This window comes from Cynocephalus volans, chromosome 8 (assembly GCF_027409185.1).
Source record: "Cynocephalus volans isolate mCynVol1 chromosome 8, mCynVol1.pri, whole genome shotgun sequence".
NCBI classification, from domain to species: domain Eukaryota; kingdom Metazoa; phylum Chordata; class Mammalia; order Dermoptera; family Cynocephalidae; genus Cynocephalus; species Cynocephalus volans.
In genome coordinates, this window is record NC_084467.1 from 35458463 (window position 1) to 35475109 (window position 16647).

General features: G+C 37.6%; 1 pseudogene; it reads left to right on the forward strand.

Annotated features, from left to right (window-relative positions):
* The first annotated feature begins 291 nt into the window (after positions 1-291).
* LOC134385281 (small nucleolar RNA U3) lies at positions 292-377 on the forward strand (annotated as a pseudogene).
* The last annotated feature ends 16270 nt before the right edge of the window (positions 378-16647 follow it).

The window sequence follows — 16647 nt, forward strand, 5'->3', positions numbered from 1 at the left end:
GAAGCTGGTTTCTCTCTCTCTCTCTCTCTCTCTCTCTCTCTGTTCCATTCTCCTTTTTTCTCTCAGTGCTTCATTTTGGATTATTTATATTAACCTGTCTTCAAGTTCCCTAAATGTTTATTTGGTTGTGTCCATTCTGCTTATTTTTAATTTAGATGTAATTCACATACCATAAAATTCATCTTTTTTTAAGTGTATACTTCGGTGGTTTTTAGTATATTTGTAAGGTTGTGCAACCACCATCACTGTCTAATTCCAGAACATTTTCATCACCTTAAAAAAAAACCCATAAAGACTATACTTTCAGGGATCATTTCTATAGTTTGTTACTAGAGAAGTTTCTCTGAACATGAAGAACACTGAAATTTTTTTAAAAAATTCTTAGAGGAAGAAACCCTATAGCCATTAGCAGTCACTTCCTATTCTCCCTTTCTTGCATCCCTGGGCAGCTAATACACTACCTGTCACTATGGATTTGCCTATTTTGGACATTTCGTATAAATAAAATTATAAAATATTTGACTTTTTGTGTCTGGCTTTTTACACTTATAATTTTCCAAAGTTCATCCATGCTGTAACATGAATTAGTACTTCATTCCTTTTCATGCCTGAATAATATTCCATAAATATATCACAGTTTGTTTAACTATTCTTTAGTTGATGGACATCTAAGTTGTTTTCAGCCATTTGGCTGTTACAGATAATGCTGCTGTTAATGTTCATGTACAAGTTTTATGTGAACATAAAACTCTATATTTATATAGCCCTATATTTTCTTCCAAGGGTTTTATGGTTTTAGTTCTTACATTAAGATCTTTGGTCCATTTTTAGCTCATTTTTGTATATGGTGTGAGTTAGGGGTCCAAATTCATTCCTTTGCTTGAGGATATCCAGTTTTCCTACCACTATTTATTGAAAAGACTGTCCTTTCCTCCATTGAATGTCCTTGTAATCCTTCTTGAAAATCAATTAACTCTCAATTCTATTTCATTGGTCTATATGACTATCTTTTTACCAGTACCACATTGTCTTGATTACTACAGCTTTGTGGTAAGTTTTGAAATCAGGAAGAGTGTGCACAAGTCCTCCAACGTTGTTTCTTTTCAAGATTGTATTAGCTATTCTGGATCCTTTACCTTTTCATATAAGTTTTAGGATCATCTTGTCAATTTCTGCAAAAGAGGTCATTGAAATTTTTATAGGGATTGTGTTGAATCTGTGGATCAATTTGGAGGGTATTGCCATCTTAACAATATTGTCTTCCAAACCATGAAAACAGGATCTTTTTCACTTATTTAGATCTCCTTTCATTTCTTTCAACAATAATTTGTAGTCTTCAGTGTAGAAGTATTGCACATTTTTTCTTAAATTTATACCTAAATATTTTATTCATTTCAATGCTATTGTAAATAGAATTGTTTTCTTAATTTCATTTTCAGAGTTCATCGCTAGTGGATAGAAACACAATTGATTTTCGTATGTAATCTTGAATCCTGAAACTTTATTTAACTTGTTTATTAGTTCTAGTAGTTTTTTAGTGAATTCCCTAGTATTCTCTATATACAACATTATGTCATTTGCAAATAAAGATAGTTTAATTCTTCCTTTTCAATGTTAATGCCTTTTGTTTCTTTTTCTTGCCCAACTGCCCTGGCTAGAACTTCTAGTACAATGTTGAATAGAAATGACAAGAGCAGATATCTTTGTCTTGTTCCTGATCTTGGGGAGAATGCATCCAGTCTTTCAACATTAAATGTGAAGTTAGGTGTGGATTTTTAATAGCTGCCCTTATCATGTTGAGGATTTTCTCTTCCCTTCCTAGTCTGTTGAGTGTTTTATGATAAAAAGGGCAGTGGATTTTGTCAAATGCTTTTTCTTCACCTGTTGAAATAATCATGTCGTTTTTGGGTTTTATTCTATTGATGCGGTGTATTATATTTATTGATTTTCAGATGGTAAACTAACTTTTCATTCCTGGGTAAATCCTACTTGGTCAAGGTGTATAACTATTTTTATATTTTGCTGGATTCAGTTTTTTAGTATTTTGTTGAGTAGTTTTGCATTTGTATTCATAAGATATATTAGTCTATAGTTTTCTTTCCTTATGATGTCTTTGTTTAGCTTTTAAATTTATTTATTATTTATTTTAATTGACACACTGTAATTGTGCATACTTATGGGGTACAATCTGATGTTTTAATACATATATGTGTTGTATAATGATCAGGTCAGGGTACTTAATGTATCCATCACCTCATGCATGTATTATTTCTTTGTGGCCAGAACATTCAAAAGCCTCCCCTGTAGCTGTCACGTAATATATAAAACTTAACTGTTAACCATAATCACCCTACTATGCAATAGAACACCAGAACTTATTCCTCCTATCTAATTAAAATTTTTTAAAAAATTTTTTTCTTAAAGATGACTGGTAAGGGGATCTTAACCCTTGACTTGGTGTTGTCAGCACCACACTCAGCCAGTGAGCTAACCGGCCATCCCTGTATAGGATCCGAACCCGTGGCCTTGGTGTTATCAGCACCTCGATCTCCTGAGTGAGCCACAGGCTGGCCCTCCTCTAATTGTAATTTTGTACCCATTGGCCAACCCGTTCTTGTTTTCCCTTCTCCCCTCTCCTCCCCAGTCTCTGGTGACTGCTGTTCTCCTCTCTGTCTCTACAGCATCAACTTTTTTTCTTTTAGATTCCACATGAGTGAGATCATGTGGTATTTGTCTTTCTGTGCCTGGCTTACTTCACTTAACATAATTACCTCCAAGTCTATCCATGTTGCTACAAATGACAGGACTTTATTCTTTTTTATTACTGGATTGCATTCCATTGTGTATATGTACCACATTGTTTTTAATCCATTCATCCATTGTTGGACCCAGGTTGATTCCGTATCTTGGCTACTGTAAATTGTGCTGTAATAAACATGGGACTGCAGATATCTCTTTGACTTACTGTTAGCCAATTATGTTATGACCAATGTCAGTCTAATATGGTGGCAGGCGGACAGGAAGAACATCCAAAATGTCTGTGGAAAGTTTCACATTTTCCGAGAGCCACACCCCCCGCTTCTCCCTCACTGCCACATCACCTTCCCGCCGTGCAATTTTCCCCACCTATAGGAAAGTCCCAGCTCAGCTTAAACTCTCTCTTGGTCCTGTCGTCCAATGACAATGAGACAGCCCAACCTATTAGGATATATAAGGCACTCCCTAGTTCTGCATGCGGCTGCTCCCGCTTTGAGAGGGCAGCCCACCCTCTCGCCCCTGAATCCCTCCAATATACATTCTGGCTGAGTATCTGTCTCTCAGTGTAATTCTTTGAGACTCCAGGCCATCCCTTTCACATACCGATTTCATTTCCTTTGGGTCTACACCCACTAGTGGGATTGCTGGATCATACAGTAGTTGTAGTTTTAATTTTTTGAAGAACCTCCATACTGTTTTCCATGATGGCTGTACTAGTTCACACTCCCACAGCAGTGTGCAAGTTTTTCCTCTTCTCCACATCCTCGCCAACACTTGTTTTCTTTTCTCTTTTTGATGATAGTCATTCTAACTGGAGTGAGGTGGTATCTCATTGTTTTGATTTGCATTTCCCTGTGCTTGCTTCGGCAGCACATATACTAAAATTGATTTGCATTTCCCTGATAATTAGTGATATTGAGCATTTTTCATACGCTGTTGGCCATTTGTATGTCTTCTTTCAAGAAATGTCTGTTAAGATCTTTGCCCATTTCTCAGTTGGGTGATTTGGTTTTTTGCCATTGAGTTGTTTAAGTTTCTTTCTGTTACCTATTTTATTTTTTTATTTTTATTTTAAATTTTTATTTATTATTAGCATGTGCACTTTTACAAATTGTGATATTTCTTTATGCCCTTTGCCCGAACTATCACTTCTGAAACACCCTCCCTCTCTCCGCACCTCTTGTACATTCTTGATATTAACCCCTTGTCAGATGTATAGTCTGCAAATATTTTCTCCCACTTTGTAGGTTGTCTCTTCACTCTGATAACAGTTTCCTTTGATGTGCAATAGCTTTTTAGTTTGATGTAATCCCACTTGTCTATTTTTGCGCTTACTGCTTGTGCTTTTGAAATCTTATATTAAAAATCTTTATTCAGCCTCATGTCACGAATCATTTCCCCTATGTTTTCTTCTAGTAGTTTCATAGTTTCAGGTTTTACGTTTAAATATTTTACTCACTTTGAGTTGATTTCTGTATATGGTGAGAGATGAGGTCTAGTTTCCATCTTCTGCATGTAGATATCCAGTTTTCCCAGATCCATTTACTGAAGAGACTTTCTTTTCTCTAATATGTATTCTTGGCACCTTTGTCAAAGATCAGTTGTCTGTAGGTACATTAATTTATTTCCAGGCTCTTTATTCTGTTCCATTGGCCTATGTGTCTGTTTTTATGCTAGTACTGTGCAGTTTTGGTTACTATAGCTTTGTAGTATAATTTGAAGTCAAGTAGTGTGATGCCTCCAGCTTTGTTCCTTTTTCTCAAGATTGCTTTGACTATTTGGGGTCTTTTCTGTTTCCTTATGAATTTTAGGATTTTTTTCTATTTCAGTGAAGAATGACATTGGTATTTTGATAGGGATTGTATTAAATCTGTAGATCACTTTGGGTAGTCATTTTCACAGTATTAATTCTTCCAACCCATGAACATGGAATAGCTTTCCATTTACTTACGTCCTTTTCAATTTCTTTCTTCAAAGTTTTATAGTTTTCATTGTAGAGGTCTTTCACCTCCTTGGTTAAGTGTATTCCTAGTTGTCTTTTTTTTTTTTTTTTGGTAGTTAATGTAAAAGAAATGGTTTTCTTGATTTCTCATTCAGATAGCTCACTATTAGTATATTGAGATGCTACTGACTTTTGTGTGTTGATTTTGTATCTTGCAACTTTACTGAATTCATTTATTAGTTCTAATAGTTTTTTGGTGGAGTCTTTAGGGTTTTATATATACAGGATCATGTCATCTGAAAACAGAGACAGTTTAACTTCTTCCTTTCCAATTTGAATGCCTTTTTTTTTTTCTCTTGTCTAATTGCTGTGGCTAGTACTTCCAGTGCTATGTTGAATAGAAGTAGTGAAAGTGAGCATCCGTGTCTTGTTCCTGATCTAAGAGAAAAAGCTCTCAGCTTTTCCCCATTCAGTATGATGTTAGCTATGGGATTGTCATGTATGGTCTTTATTGTATTGATGTACATGCCTTCTATACATAGTTTGTTAAGAGTTCTTATCATGAAGGACTGCTGAATTTTGCAAATGCTTTTTCTGAAATAACCAGTTGAAATGATCCTACGGTTTTTGTCTTTCTTTCTATTAATGTGGTGCGTCACATTTATTGATTTGTGTATGTTAAACCATCTGTGCATCCCTGGGATAAATCCCATTTGCTCCTAGTGACTGATGTTTTTAATGTGCTGTTGGATTTGGTTTGCTAGTACCTTGTTGAGGATTTTTGCATCTGTGTTCATCAGGGATATCAGCCTGTAATTTTCTTTGTTGTTGTTGTGTCCTTGTCCAGTTTTGGAATCAAAGTAATGCTGGCCTCACAAAATGAGTTGGGAAGTAGTCCCTCCTCCTCAATTTTTAAAAATAATCTGAAGAGAATTGGTATTAGTTCTTCTTTAAATGTTTGGTAGAATTCAGCAGTGAAGCCATCAGGTCCTGAGCTTTTCTATGTGAATAGTATATCATTATTATTATCTTTGTTATTATTACTACTACTATAATTCAATCTTTTTACTTGTTATATATCTACTGAGATTATTTCTTGAGTCAGTTTCAGCAGTTTGTTTCATACCAGGAATTTGTCCATTTTGTCTAGATTATCTAATTTGCTGAAATACAACAGTTCATAGTATTCTCTTATAATCCTTTCTATTTCTGTAAGGTTGGTAGTAATATTCCCACTCTCATTCCTGACTTTACTAATTTGAGTCTTCTTCTTTCTTGGTCCGTCTAGCTAAAGGTTTGTCAATTTTATTGATCTTTTTTTAAAAAACTAACTTTTAGTTTTGTTGATTTTCTCTATGATTTTCAATTCTGTATTTGTTTATTTCTGCTTTAATCTTAATTTCCTTCTATGTGTTTTGGGTTTTATTTTCTCTTCTTTTTCTAGTTTTTTAAAGTGGAAATTTAGTTTATTGACTTGTGATGTTTCTTCCTGTTTAATGTATGACTTTACAGCTATAAATTTTGCTCCTGAACACTGTTTTTCCTGCACCCCATAAGTTTTGACATGTTGTGTTTTTGTTTTCATTTCTCTAAAAGTAATTTTTAATTTCCCTTGTGATTTCGTCTTTGACCCATTTAGGAGTGTGTTTAATTTCCACATATTTGTGAATTCACACATTCCTTCTGTTATTGATTTCTAGCATCATTTCATTGTGGTCAGAGAACATACATTGTGTGTGTTCAACCCTTATAAATTATTGACATTTGTTTTATGGCCTAACATATGGTCTATCTTGGAAAATAGTTCATGTGCACTTGATAAGAATGTGCATTCTGTTGTTGTTTGATAGAGTGATTTATAGATGTCTGTTAGGTCAAGTTTGTTTATTGTGTCATGTCAAGTTTGTTTATAGTGCTGTTTGATTCTTCTACTGCTTTTCTGATCTTCTAATTGTCAGGTTTTGCATTTGTAATTTGAAGCTCTCTTTGAGATCACTAATTATTTCTTCTGCCAGCTCAAATGTGCTATTCAGGCCTTCCAGTGTATTTTTCATTCTAGTTATTGTATTTTTCAACTCAAAAATTTCTATTTGGTTATTTTCTAAATAATTTCTATCTTTTTATTGATATTCTATATATAGTGATATATCTTTCTCATACTTTTCTTTAGTTCAATAGACTTAGTTTCTTTCAGTGCTTTGAATACATTTAAAATATATTTTAAGCTGATTTAAAGTCTGTCTGGTATGTCTATCATCTTGGCTTCCTCAGAGGCAGTTTCTATTGATTTCTTTTTTCCTATGAATACTTTTTTGTTTCTGTGCATGTCTCATCATTTTTGATTGAAAACTGGACTTTTTATATACTATAATGTGGTAACCTGGAAATCAGATTTTCCTCTCTTGCCAGTGTTTGCTGGTATTGCTGCTTGTGGTTATTGTTATTTATTTATTTTGTGACTTTTCTGAACTAATTCTGTCAAGTTTGTATTCTTTGTTGTGTGTAGTCTCTACTCAGTTAGCTTAGAAGTCAGCTAATGATTGATCTAAAATTTCCTTAAGTAATAGAACCAATGAATTATTCCAGTCTTTACCAAGGGGTTCTGTGTGTGTGCTGGAACAGCACTTCAACACTCAGCCAGGCAGTTTACAGCTCCACCTTAGCCTTCACTTCCTACTTGCACAGAACCTCAAGGTCAACCACAAGTGAGAGTTCAGGGCTTTTCCCCCTCTTTTCTACACATGTGTGTGACCTTGTAAATTTCCAGGAATATGGTGGGACTTTTCAGAGCTCCTGTGGGCATCTCATGAGAGAAATTAAAGAGGACACAATAAGATGGAAAGATATCCCATGCTCTTGGATTGGAAGAATCAACATTGTGAAAATGTCCATACTACCCAAAGTGATATACAAATTTAATGCAATCCCCATCAAAATTCCAATGACATTTCTCTCAGAAATGGAAAAAACTATCCTAACATTTATATGGAATAACAAAAGATTATGCATAGCCAAAGCAATTCTGAGCAAAAAAAATAAAGCTGGAGGTATAACACTACCTGACTTTATACTACAAAGCTATAATAACAAAAACAGTATGGTACTGGCATAGAAACAGACACACAGATCAATAGAATAGAATAGAGAAACCAGAAGTCAACCCATACACCTACAGCCATCTGATCTTTGACAAAGGTACCAAGCCTATACACTGGGGAAGAGACTGCCTCTTCAGCAAATGGTGCTGGGATAACTGGATATCCATATGCAGAAGAATGAAACTAGACCCATCCCTCTCACCATATACCAAAATCAACCCAAAATGGTTTAAAGAATTAAATATACACCCTGAAACAATAAAATTTCATAAAGAAAACATAGGGGAAACACTCCAGGAAGTACGACTGGGCACAGACTTACTGAATACAACCCCAAAAGCGCAGGCAACCAAAGGAAAAATAAACAAATAGCATTATATCAAACTAATAAGCTTCTACACAGCAAATGAAATAATTAACAGAGTTAAAAGACAACCAACAGAGTGGGAGAAAATATTCACAATATATACATCTGACAAAGGATTAATTTCCAGAATATACAAGGAACTGAAACAACTTTACATCAAAAAAACAAGTAACCCAATTAAAAAATGGGCAAAGGAGCGAAATAGGCATTTCTCTAAGGAAGATATACAAATGGCCAACACACACATGAGAAAATGCTCAACATCACTCAGCATCCGGGAAATGCAAATCAAAACCACACTGAGATGTTATCTCACTCCAGTTAGGATGGCTAATATCCAAAAGACTCTGAACGATAAATGCTGGTGAGGTTGTGGAGAAAAAGGAACTCTCATACACTGTTGGTGGGACTGCAAAATGGTGCAGCCTCTATGGAAAATGGTATGGAGATTCCTCAAACAATTGCAGGTAGATCTACCATATGACCCAGCTATTCCACTGCTGGGAATATACCCAGAGGAATGGAAATCATCAGGTCAAAGGTATACCTGTACTCCAGTGTTCATTGCAGCACTCTTTACAATAGCCAAGAGTTGGAACCAGCCCAAATGTCCATCATCAGATGAGTGGATACGGAAAATGTGGTACATCTACACAATGGAATATTACTCTGCTATATAAAAGAATGAAATACTTCCATTTGCAACAACATGGATGGACTTAGAGAAAATTATATTAAGTGAAACAAGTCAGGCACAGAAAGAGAAATATCACATGTTCTCACTTATCTGTGGGAGCTAAAAATGAATAAATAAATACATAAACAAATGAGGCGGGGGGCCAGGAAGAAGACAAAACAGCCACAATTCCTTGAAGTTGTTAAGACAAGCAAACAGATATGAGGTTGATGGGAGGGAGGGGGGAGTGGGAGGGGGAAGGGAGGATTCGGTAAAGGGACACAAAAATCAATCATGTTGTATATTGATAAAATTAAATTAAAATTTTTTTAAAAAAGCTTTTTGGTTAGTCTTTTTTTTTTTTTTTTTAATTTCCCCAACTGTTATTCATTGCTTGAGGCAGACATGAAGTAAAGCATGAGTCTGTAATGGTTTTCGACAAACATTCTTCCCTTCCCCAGGGAGAAGGCTGCTCACACTGGGCTAGCCTCAAGGCAGCCTTGCAACTGGGTTCTTCCAGGGAACTACCACAAAGGCCAATAATTACAATACATTGAGAACAAGTTTTGGGAAGAGCTCCAGCTCCCATTTTGCTCCCGCTGGTAGCTGCCAAGAGGAAATGCAGGCAGTTATTTTTCATGGCTACTGCTGATCTGGAGAGTTAAAGATGAGACTAGGGCAAGTTAAATGCCACAAAATTTGCTGTTCTTACTGAGATTCAGCCGTTTTTATTAAAGTACACTCTCCTTGGGTTGCTACAAAACTTTGGTTAATTTTCAGAGCTCTGAGAAAGTTGATTTTACCCACTTTTTGCCATTTGTTGTTGTTGCTTTTATGGAGGAGTGAAGTTTTGGAGGGTCTTTTGGGGACCATTTTCCCAATCTGCTTTAATCTTATGTAATTAGTGTTTCAGTTAATATATTTTTTAGTTCAGAGATTTCAAATACAATTTACATACCACACAGTTCACCCAGTTAAAGTGTACAATTCAATTCACATTCACAGAGTTGTGGTTCCTTTTCAGTTTTTATATTTCTACTGAAATTCCCCATCCCTTAATGCATTGTTTTTATCTTTTTCCTGTAGATTATTTAACATATTTATCAGTTATCCAATCTGCTAATTCCAACATTGGGTTATTGGAGCATAGGATTCTATTATCTTAATTTTTTTCTTAACTGAGTCACATTTTCCTGTTTCTTCACATGTTTAATAATTTTTTAGTGCATGTACAAGATTGTAGGTAAAACATGGAGATCTGGATTCTGTTTTCTTCCTTTGAACAGAGTTGAGTTTTGTTCTAGCAGGCAGTTATATTACTGGTGTATCACTTTGAACTAGTGGAGGCTTGTTTTTATGCTTTATTACAATGCACTTATTTTAGTTTTGTCCTTATTGCTAGGGAGAATCTCTTGGTCCTGAGCACAGTCCCTCTGAGATTTCAATGGAAATCCTGAGGTGTTTATTAAGCTTTCCTAACATAATGAGACTCACACTCTAAACACTGTTCCTCTAAAATGTGCAAGTACTAAAGTTTCTCCTCAGCTCTTCCAGGCTCCCAGCTGTTATTTTCGCCTAATCTCTTTGGAGTCTCTTCACTCATGTAGTTTAAGAGTCAGCTGAGGATTTGAGGGAAATTTATATATAGATTTGGTGCTCTGCCTTCTGTAGCTCCCTCCTTTCTGGTTTTCCCTTCTCGACTATTTCCTGCTGCTCTGGTAGCCCCAAACTCTGTCCTCTGACTCTTCGGCTGCAGCTTTCTATTTGTTCTCTATCCATATGTTCCACAAGAACTGGGAAGTGCTCTCCAGGGAGAAGCCACATAAATGTGGATCTCACCCAGCATGGTTCCCTTCTTTTAAGAATTGTATTCTCTCAAGTTTCTGCCTGTTTTTGTCATTCTCCAGTAGCTTCAAGCCATTTTAAAAATACTTAGGCCGGAGTTTATCATTTTTGTCTTAAAGAAGACTAATCTAATACAAGATACTCTGCCAATATCCAAAGTCAAGACCTTGTTCCAGAACTGTTACCCTTTTCACATAAGTTATTAAAAGGTGTTCATTTATTATCGATTTTATTATACAAATAATAACTACTCATATGTTTTAAAAATTGTCAAATGGCACAGACATGTTCAAAAGGGAAAATTAATTTTAAAATAATTTTAAAATTAGTCACTTTAACCCCGTCACACTCCCCTCTTCATGATAGTTGCGTATTATCCTTAAACACACCTACAATCACAGACATAATTTTTTTTAACATGAATTACATGATACTATAAATATTATTTGGTAATCTGCTTCTTTTTCACTTAATACATTTTTAAAGAGTTTTTCTATGAGTACATATTTATTTTTCATCAGATATTTATAGAGAACTTGGTATGTGTCAGGCATTGTTTTAGGTCCTGGGGATAAAACAGTGAACCAAACGCACACAAAAAACTTGCTTTTGTGGAGGCTATACGCTAATAAGGGTGAAGGAGATACAATCAACAATACAAGTAAGTCAAGTGTTATGTGCTGCTGAGAAAAATTAAGTGGGAAAGGGAGTAGGGAATGGTAACCATCTGGGAGGAGAAGGGGGTTGCAATTTTTAAAAGGGTGAACAAGGAAGGCCTGACTCAAAAGGTGACATTTGAGAAGACTTGTAAGAAGTGAGGCAATAAGAGAAAAGAACTTTCCAGACAGTGGGAAGAGTAAGAGCAAAGACTTGGCAGGAGCATGCCCACATGTTTGGAGAACCATAAAGAGGCCGACGTGTCTGAAGCAGAGTGAGTGAAGGAGCAGTAAGAGGAGATGAAGTCACATTGCTATGGAGGAGGACCAGGTAGCCCTGAACGCTGAAGGCCACTGTCGTTAGCCTTCAGTTGATACCACATGGTGTTCCTGTTGAACCCTGGTCCCCATAACCCAGTGGATGCTTTTCTACTCTTGATGGCCCTGTTGGCTGGGTCTGTCCTAGTGGAGCTGCGACTCAGCTCTAGTATCCCAAAACACAATAGCATGCACAGGTACTCTGGCCAAAAGACATGGCTTTCCCTATGATCTCCTGGATACTTGCTTTGAGTCCCAATGTACCTTCTGTCATGGTTATTTCTCCATCAGAAGTCACAGTGTTCTTTCCACAGCAGACCTACATCAGGATCATACTCCATCTGACCAGGTCTCTCTAACCTCAACTACCCAAGGAGAGGGGCTAAGATCACCATCCCTTCTCTCCCAGAAGGCCCTGGGCTTCTTTGCAAATCAGTTCACCTGCTCAAAGACCAAGCCTCTGTACCAAAGACGTGTAAGAATCTTGTTTTTACGAAGCCACAAAAGGCTCCATTTCACCATTCTCTCAGGGCAAGGGGTGCCTATCTAAAGTACACTGCCATAAACAATGGATTCCACTAAAGTTATCCTCCCCTGAATGGAGGTTTATTTCAAGGTGAAATATTAAATGCACACAAGCCGAGAAGAGGGGCAGATTCTTGGTTCTCTCCTACATATGGATACACTATAATTTAATTGATTGTTTCTCTACTTTGGGGTATTTGTTTCCCCCCTTTTTTATTATTATAAATAATTCTGAGATGAATATCTTGGCATGAGTGCAAGATACTTCTGTAGAATAGACTATTGAAAGCAGAATTGTTGGGTCAAAAGACATATGCATTTAAATTTAAAACATTCCCAAATTGCCCTACAAAAATGCTTTGCCAATTTTCATTCCTAAGGAATGTCTGTTTTCCCACTCCATCACCATCACTAAATATTAAGAACCATTTTTCACCTTAGATACTGATATTGTTTCAATTTCCACATCTCTGATTACTAGTGAGGTTGAGCATGTTTTTATGTTTATTGCCCGTTTTTCTTTTTCTGTGAACTGACTGATTCATAACATTTGCTTCTTTTTCTACTAGATAAGTTTGTCATTTCCTTATCGTGCACATGTTGTTTCTAAGTTTATTCTTAGCCTTTTGAAATTGTTGTTAATTGATTAGTACAGACAAATAGAAAAGCTATTGATTTTAGTACGTTGCTCTTATTTCTGGCATTCTTCTTGGACATTTTTCTTAATTTTAATAGTCTTACAGTTGATTCTCTTTCCTTCCTCGGGAGATTATCATATCATTTGCAAGTAATGTTTTATTGTGATTACTGAGGTGTTCGGACTCATGCCTACTATTTTTATTCTATATTTTCTGTTGACCATGGTTTCTGGTTTCTCATTTCACTTCTTGCCTTGTGAGGCTTGACAGCAGCATTTCTTTGTTCCTTTTGTGGTCTGTAAGTTCTGTATTCCATTTCTGAGTTTCTGGTAGTTGTCCTTGCATATTTTGTTAAATATCAAAACACATTTTTTGTCAATGTCAAGAATCAAATCCATCCATAACCTCTCCCCAAACAACATAAGAATAATACCCTTGAACCTCACTCCTCATGCCTCATGTCCCTTGTTTAATTGAAGTCACTTGAGATCTTAGTACCAGATTGGGTTTTTTTTAACCTTTTTTCACACTGCATCTCTATTGCTTAGGAATCCTTTATTTTCTATTTTTGCTATAGAGAATGTTCTCTTTTCTTTTGTCATCTCCCATGATTTAAAAGGTAGTACTCCTGTTTTTAATTTGGCCAGTGATTGACTTTTACATTTACCAAATATATTCTTAAACCTCTATTTCTCTGATAATGAAAGTTAAGAACAATCCATATCTCCTAACTCCATTATTTTATGTTAAATGAAGATTTTAGTGTTCCTTTACCTGCCTTGCTCTTTTCTCACTCATTTCCCAGTCTTTTAAAATTTACTGTGGGTTTACAAGTCCAAGTTGCTTTTCAATCACATAGGAAGACATCTTTTTTTAAGCATAGTTTTTTTTGTTCAATTCTTACCATATATTTAGTTGGTTTTAATGCTCACAGCCAGTATTTCATAACATATTGTTCCCTTTTCCAAATTCTTAACTTTAATTTATCTTTTGAGTAGCTGAAGTATATCTTCAAGTTATTTAATTAGGGGGCTGGCAGGTTAGCTCGGCTGGTTAGAGCACGGTGTCATAACACCAAGGTCAAGGGTTCGGATCCCTGCACCTGCCAGCCTCCAAAAATAAAGAGAAGTTGTTGACTTACGGAGAACGCATGAGTGGCACATCCTTCTCTGTAAACCGGGGTATTTTCCTGTTGTTTTCCCACATGAATGACAGCTTGTTGGATACAGAGTTCTTGCGTCACCATCTTTTTCATTCAAAATTATAACTGCCCTCCCTGTTTTCCGATGTTTAGAAATGCCAAGGCAAAGCCTAAGACTAGCCTAAATTTTCCCCTTTGTAACCCAATTTCACGTACAGATTCATGTAATATTTTTCCATCATCTTAGAAAAAAAATTTTTTTTTGGTCAGGATATGTCCTGGTATATGATTCTTCATTAGTTTTCTCTGGAACTCACTGGCTGATTTACCCAAACATTTTTCACCTCAGGAATCATTTTCTACTGGGTATGTGAATACTTGCGTTCCTTTGATTGTAGTGATTATAAGTCTCTCTTGGCTCTGTCCTCCTTCTGTCGTCTCTCACCAGGATGAACATGACAGGTTTCCAACTAGTCTCTCTGCTCTCCCTCAGCCCGCTCCTCCCTTTCCAGTCGCTGCTTCTATTCATGACTCCTGAGGGCAAGGACCCTGCCTGCTCTGTTCACTGCTGTGAACACTGGATTCCTGCTGCTCGGAACGTGATCCACACTCCTCTGTGTGGCCACTGCAGCCCTGAGCCAGTGCCCCCACCCCACTGGCCTCACCTCCCACTACACTCCCCCTTGCTCTCTACAATCCCACCACACTGGCTGCCCCTTACTCCATCATACAGGCCTGCTGCCTCCTGCCTTCTCTTCTTTTTCTGCTCCCTCTGCCTTCATGGCCTGGCCAATACCAGCCCCCTAAGCTTTGTCTTTCATTCATTTTTCCCCGTAAGTATTTACTGAGTGTCTACTACATGCCAGGCACTGTTCTAGACATAAGGGCTATATCAGTGAATAAAAGAGACTAAGGTCCCTGCCCTTGGGGAGTTTAACTTTACAGATATTTCTTCATAGAGCTTCTTAGAATTATTATTTAAACAAATCAATTGTGGAATTGTGTTTATTCTGTCTCCCCCACAAAACAGTAAGTTCTAGGAGGGCAGGGATCAAATCCACTTGTTTACTCTTACGGCTCTGGGATGTAAGATAATGCATGTATGTTATAGACACTCAGCAAATGTTTGGTGGATGAATTAATGCTGTGTAACAAGTCAGGACTGTTTCGAGTTGCAATCCATTTCAAGCTAGCTACAGCAAAAAAAAAAAAAAAAAGAAACGAAAAAGAAGGGGGTGGATTTATTGATTCACTAACTGGGAAGTTGAGGCAGCTCTAGTCTCATGCACAGCTGCATCCTCTTGCTCACTGACAGTGGGGCTCCCTCTGCTCCCTCTGTGTGTTGATCTTATTCTCTCCAGCTCTAGGTGGAGTTCCTCCATGTTGCCAGGGGAGATGGGTTCTGACAGTTCCAAAGTCACATATTCCCAACTCAACAACATCAGAAAGAAAGCACCTGTTTCTCTCAGCACCTGTATGTATACGAGTCCCAGACAATTGGAGACTGGCCCAGTTTAGGTCCCTTGGCCCAATTGCTCTGTCCAAAAGAATGGAACATTCTGATTGGCCAGGCTTGGATAGACTACCTCTCCCTGAGAGTCTGTGGGAGTCAGATGGGCACCAGGATGTCTCAGAGTTCAGGAGGTATCCCCAAAGGAATAGCAGGTTTTGCCAACAGGAAAAAAGGAAGGTGCTGCTAGAGCAAGTGTGGTAACTGCCCCACTTATTGCATGACGGGTTTTTTTTGCATGCTTTGCTTTCTGCAGCCAGGGCTTTTAGCATCTCTCTCATTCCTCTCAGCCTGTCTCTTCTGTCTTTTCATTAGTAACTGTTTCCTGCGAGTGTGACCTCGTGTTGAAGGTGGGCGACGGAGGAGTCCAGGGCACCTTGCGCCCACTCTGCACAAAGTTACATTTTGAGGACAGTGGCTTCACATGGCTTTTTCACATTTTGGAGAGCCCATGGTAATGATCCTCTGGAGAAGTGCTACACAGACTCAATCAAACGCTTTTGCCCCTCTCATCCCGGAGAGCAAGTTAGTAGGACCCCCTTCTGATTTTGTGTGTTGAGGGACTAGTCTCCGTCAAAGGGGGGCTGTCTAGAGGGATTCCTTATTCCCTGGCTGTGTTCAAGGGCCAGGCACAGACGAGGGCTCCCCTTTGTGCACGTGCAGTGCCCTCAGCATTGGCTGCACCGGTTTGGAGATTTCCAGGGCCACACTGCAGGCTGTTTTTATATAACGTACAGTTAGGGTCTGGGTTCAAATCTTAGAAATGGTTCATTCACTTGTATGGAAGTCCAGTGGGATATCCCCAAGTCAGGCAAGATGTAGGACAATTCTTTGCTGCGGGGTCTATCCTGAGTACTCAGGGCCTCCAGCATCCCTGACTCCTGACCTAGACGAAATGGCACCCTTTAGTCAATGTCACAACAAAAAGGGCCCCCACAAATTTTCTAAGCTCCTACTGGGGGGTGTCTACACAGGGCTCCTCATCTTTACAGACTTTGAACCCAGCTTTACTGCTCCCCACACCCCCACATTCCAACAGTATCCTGAATGGCTTCACTACCTCCTGGATAACTTGGCCAGGAATGCAGCATCTACCTCGTAGATCAAGGGAAGATTGACCTTGGTTTTATTTAGAACTTTTCCAATAGTTGCTCATCACTTTTGAAAACCACTT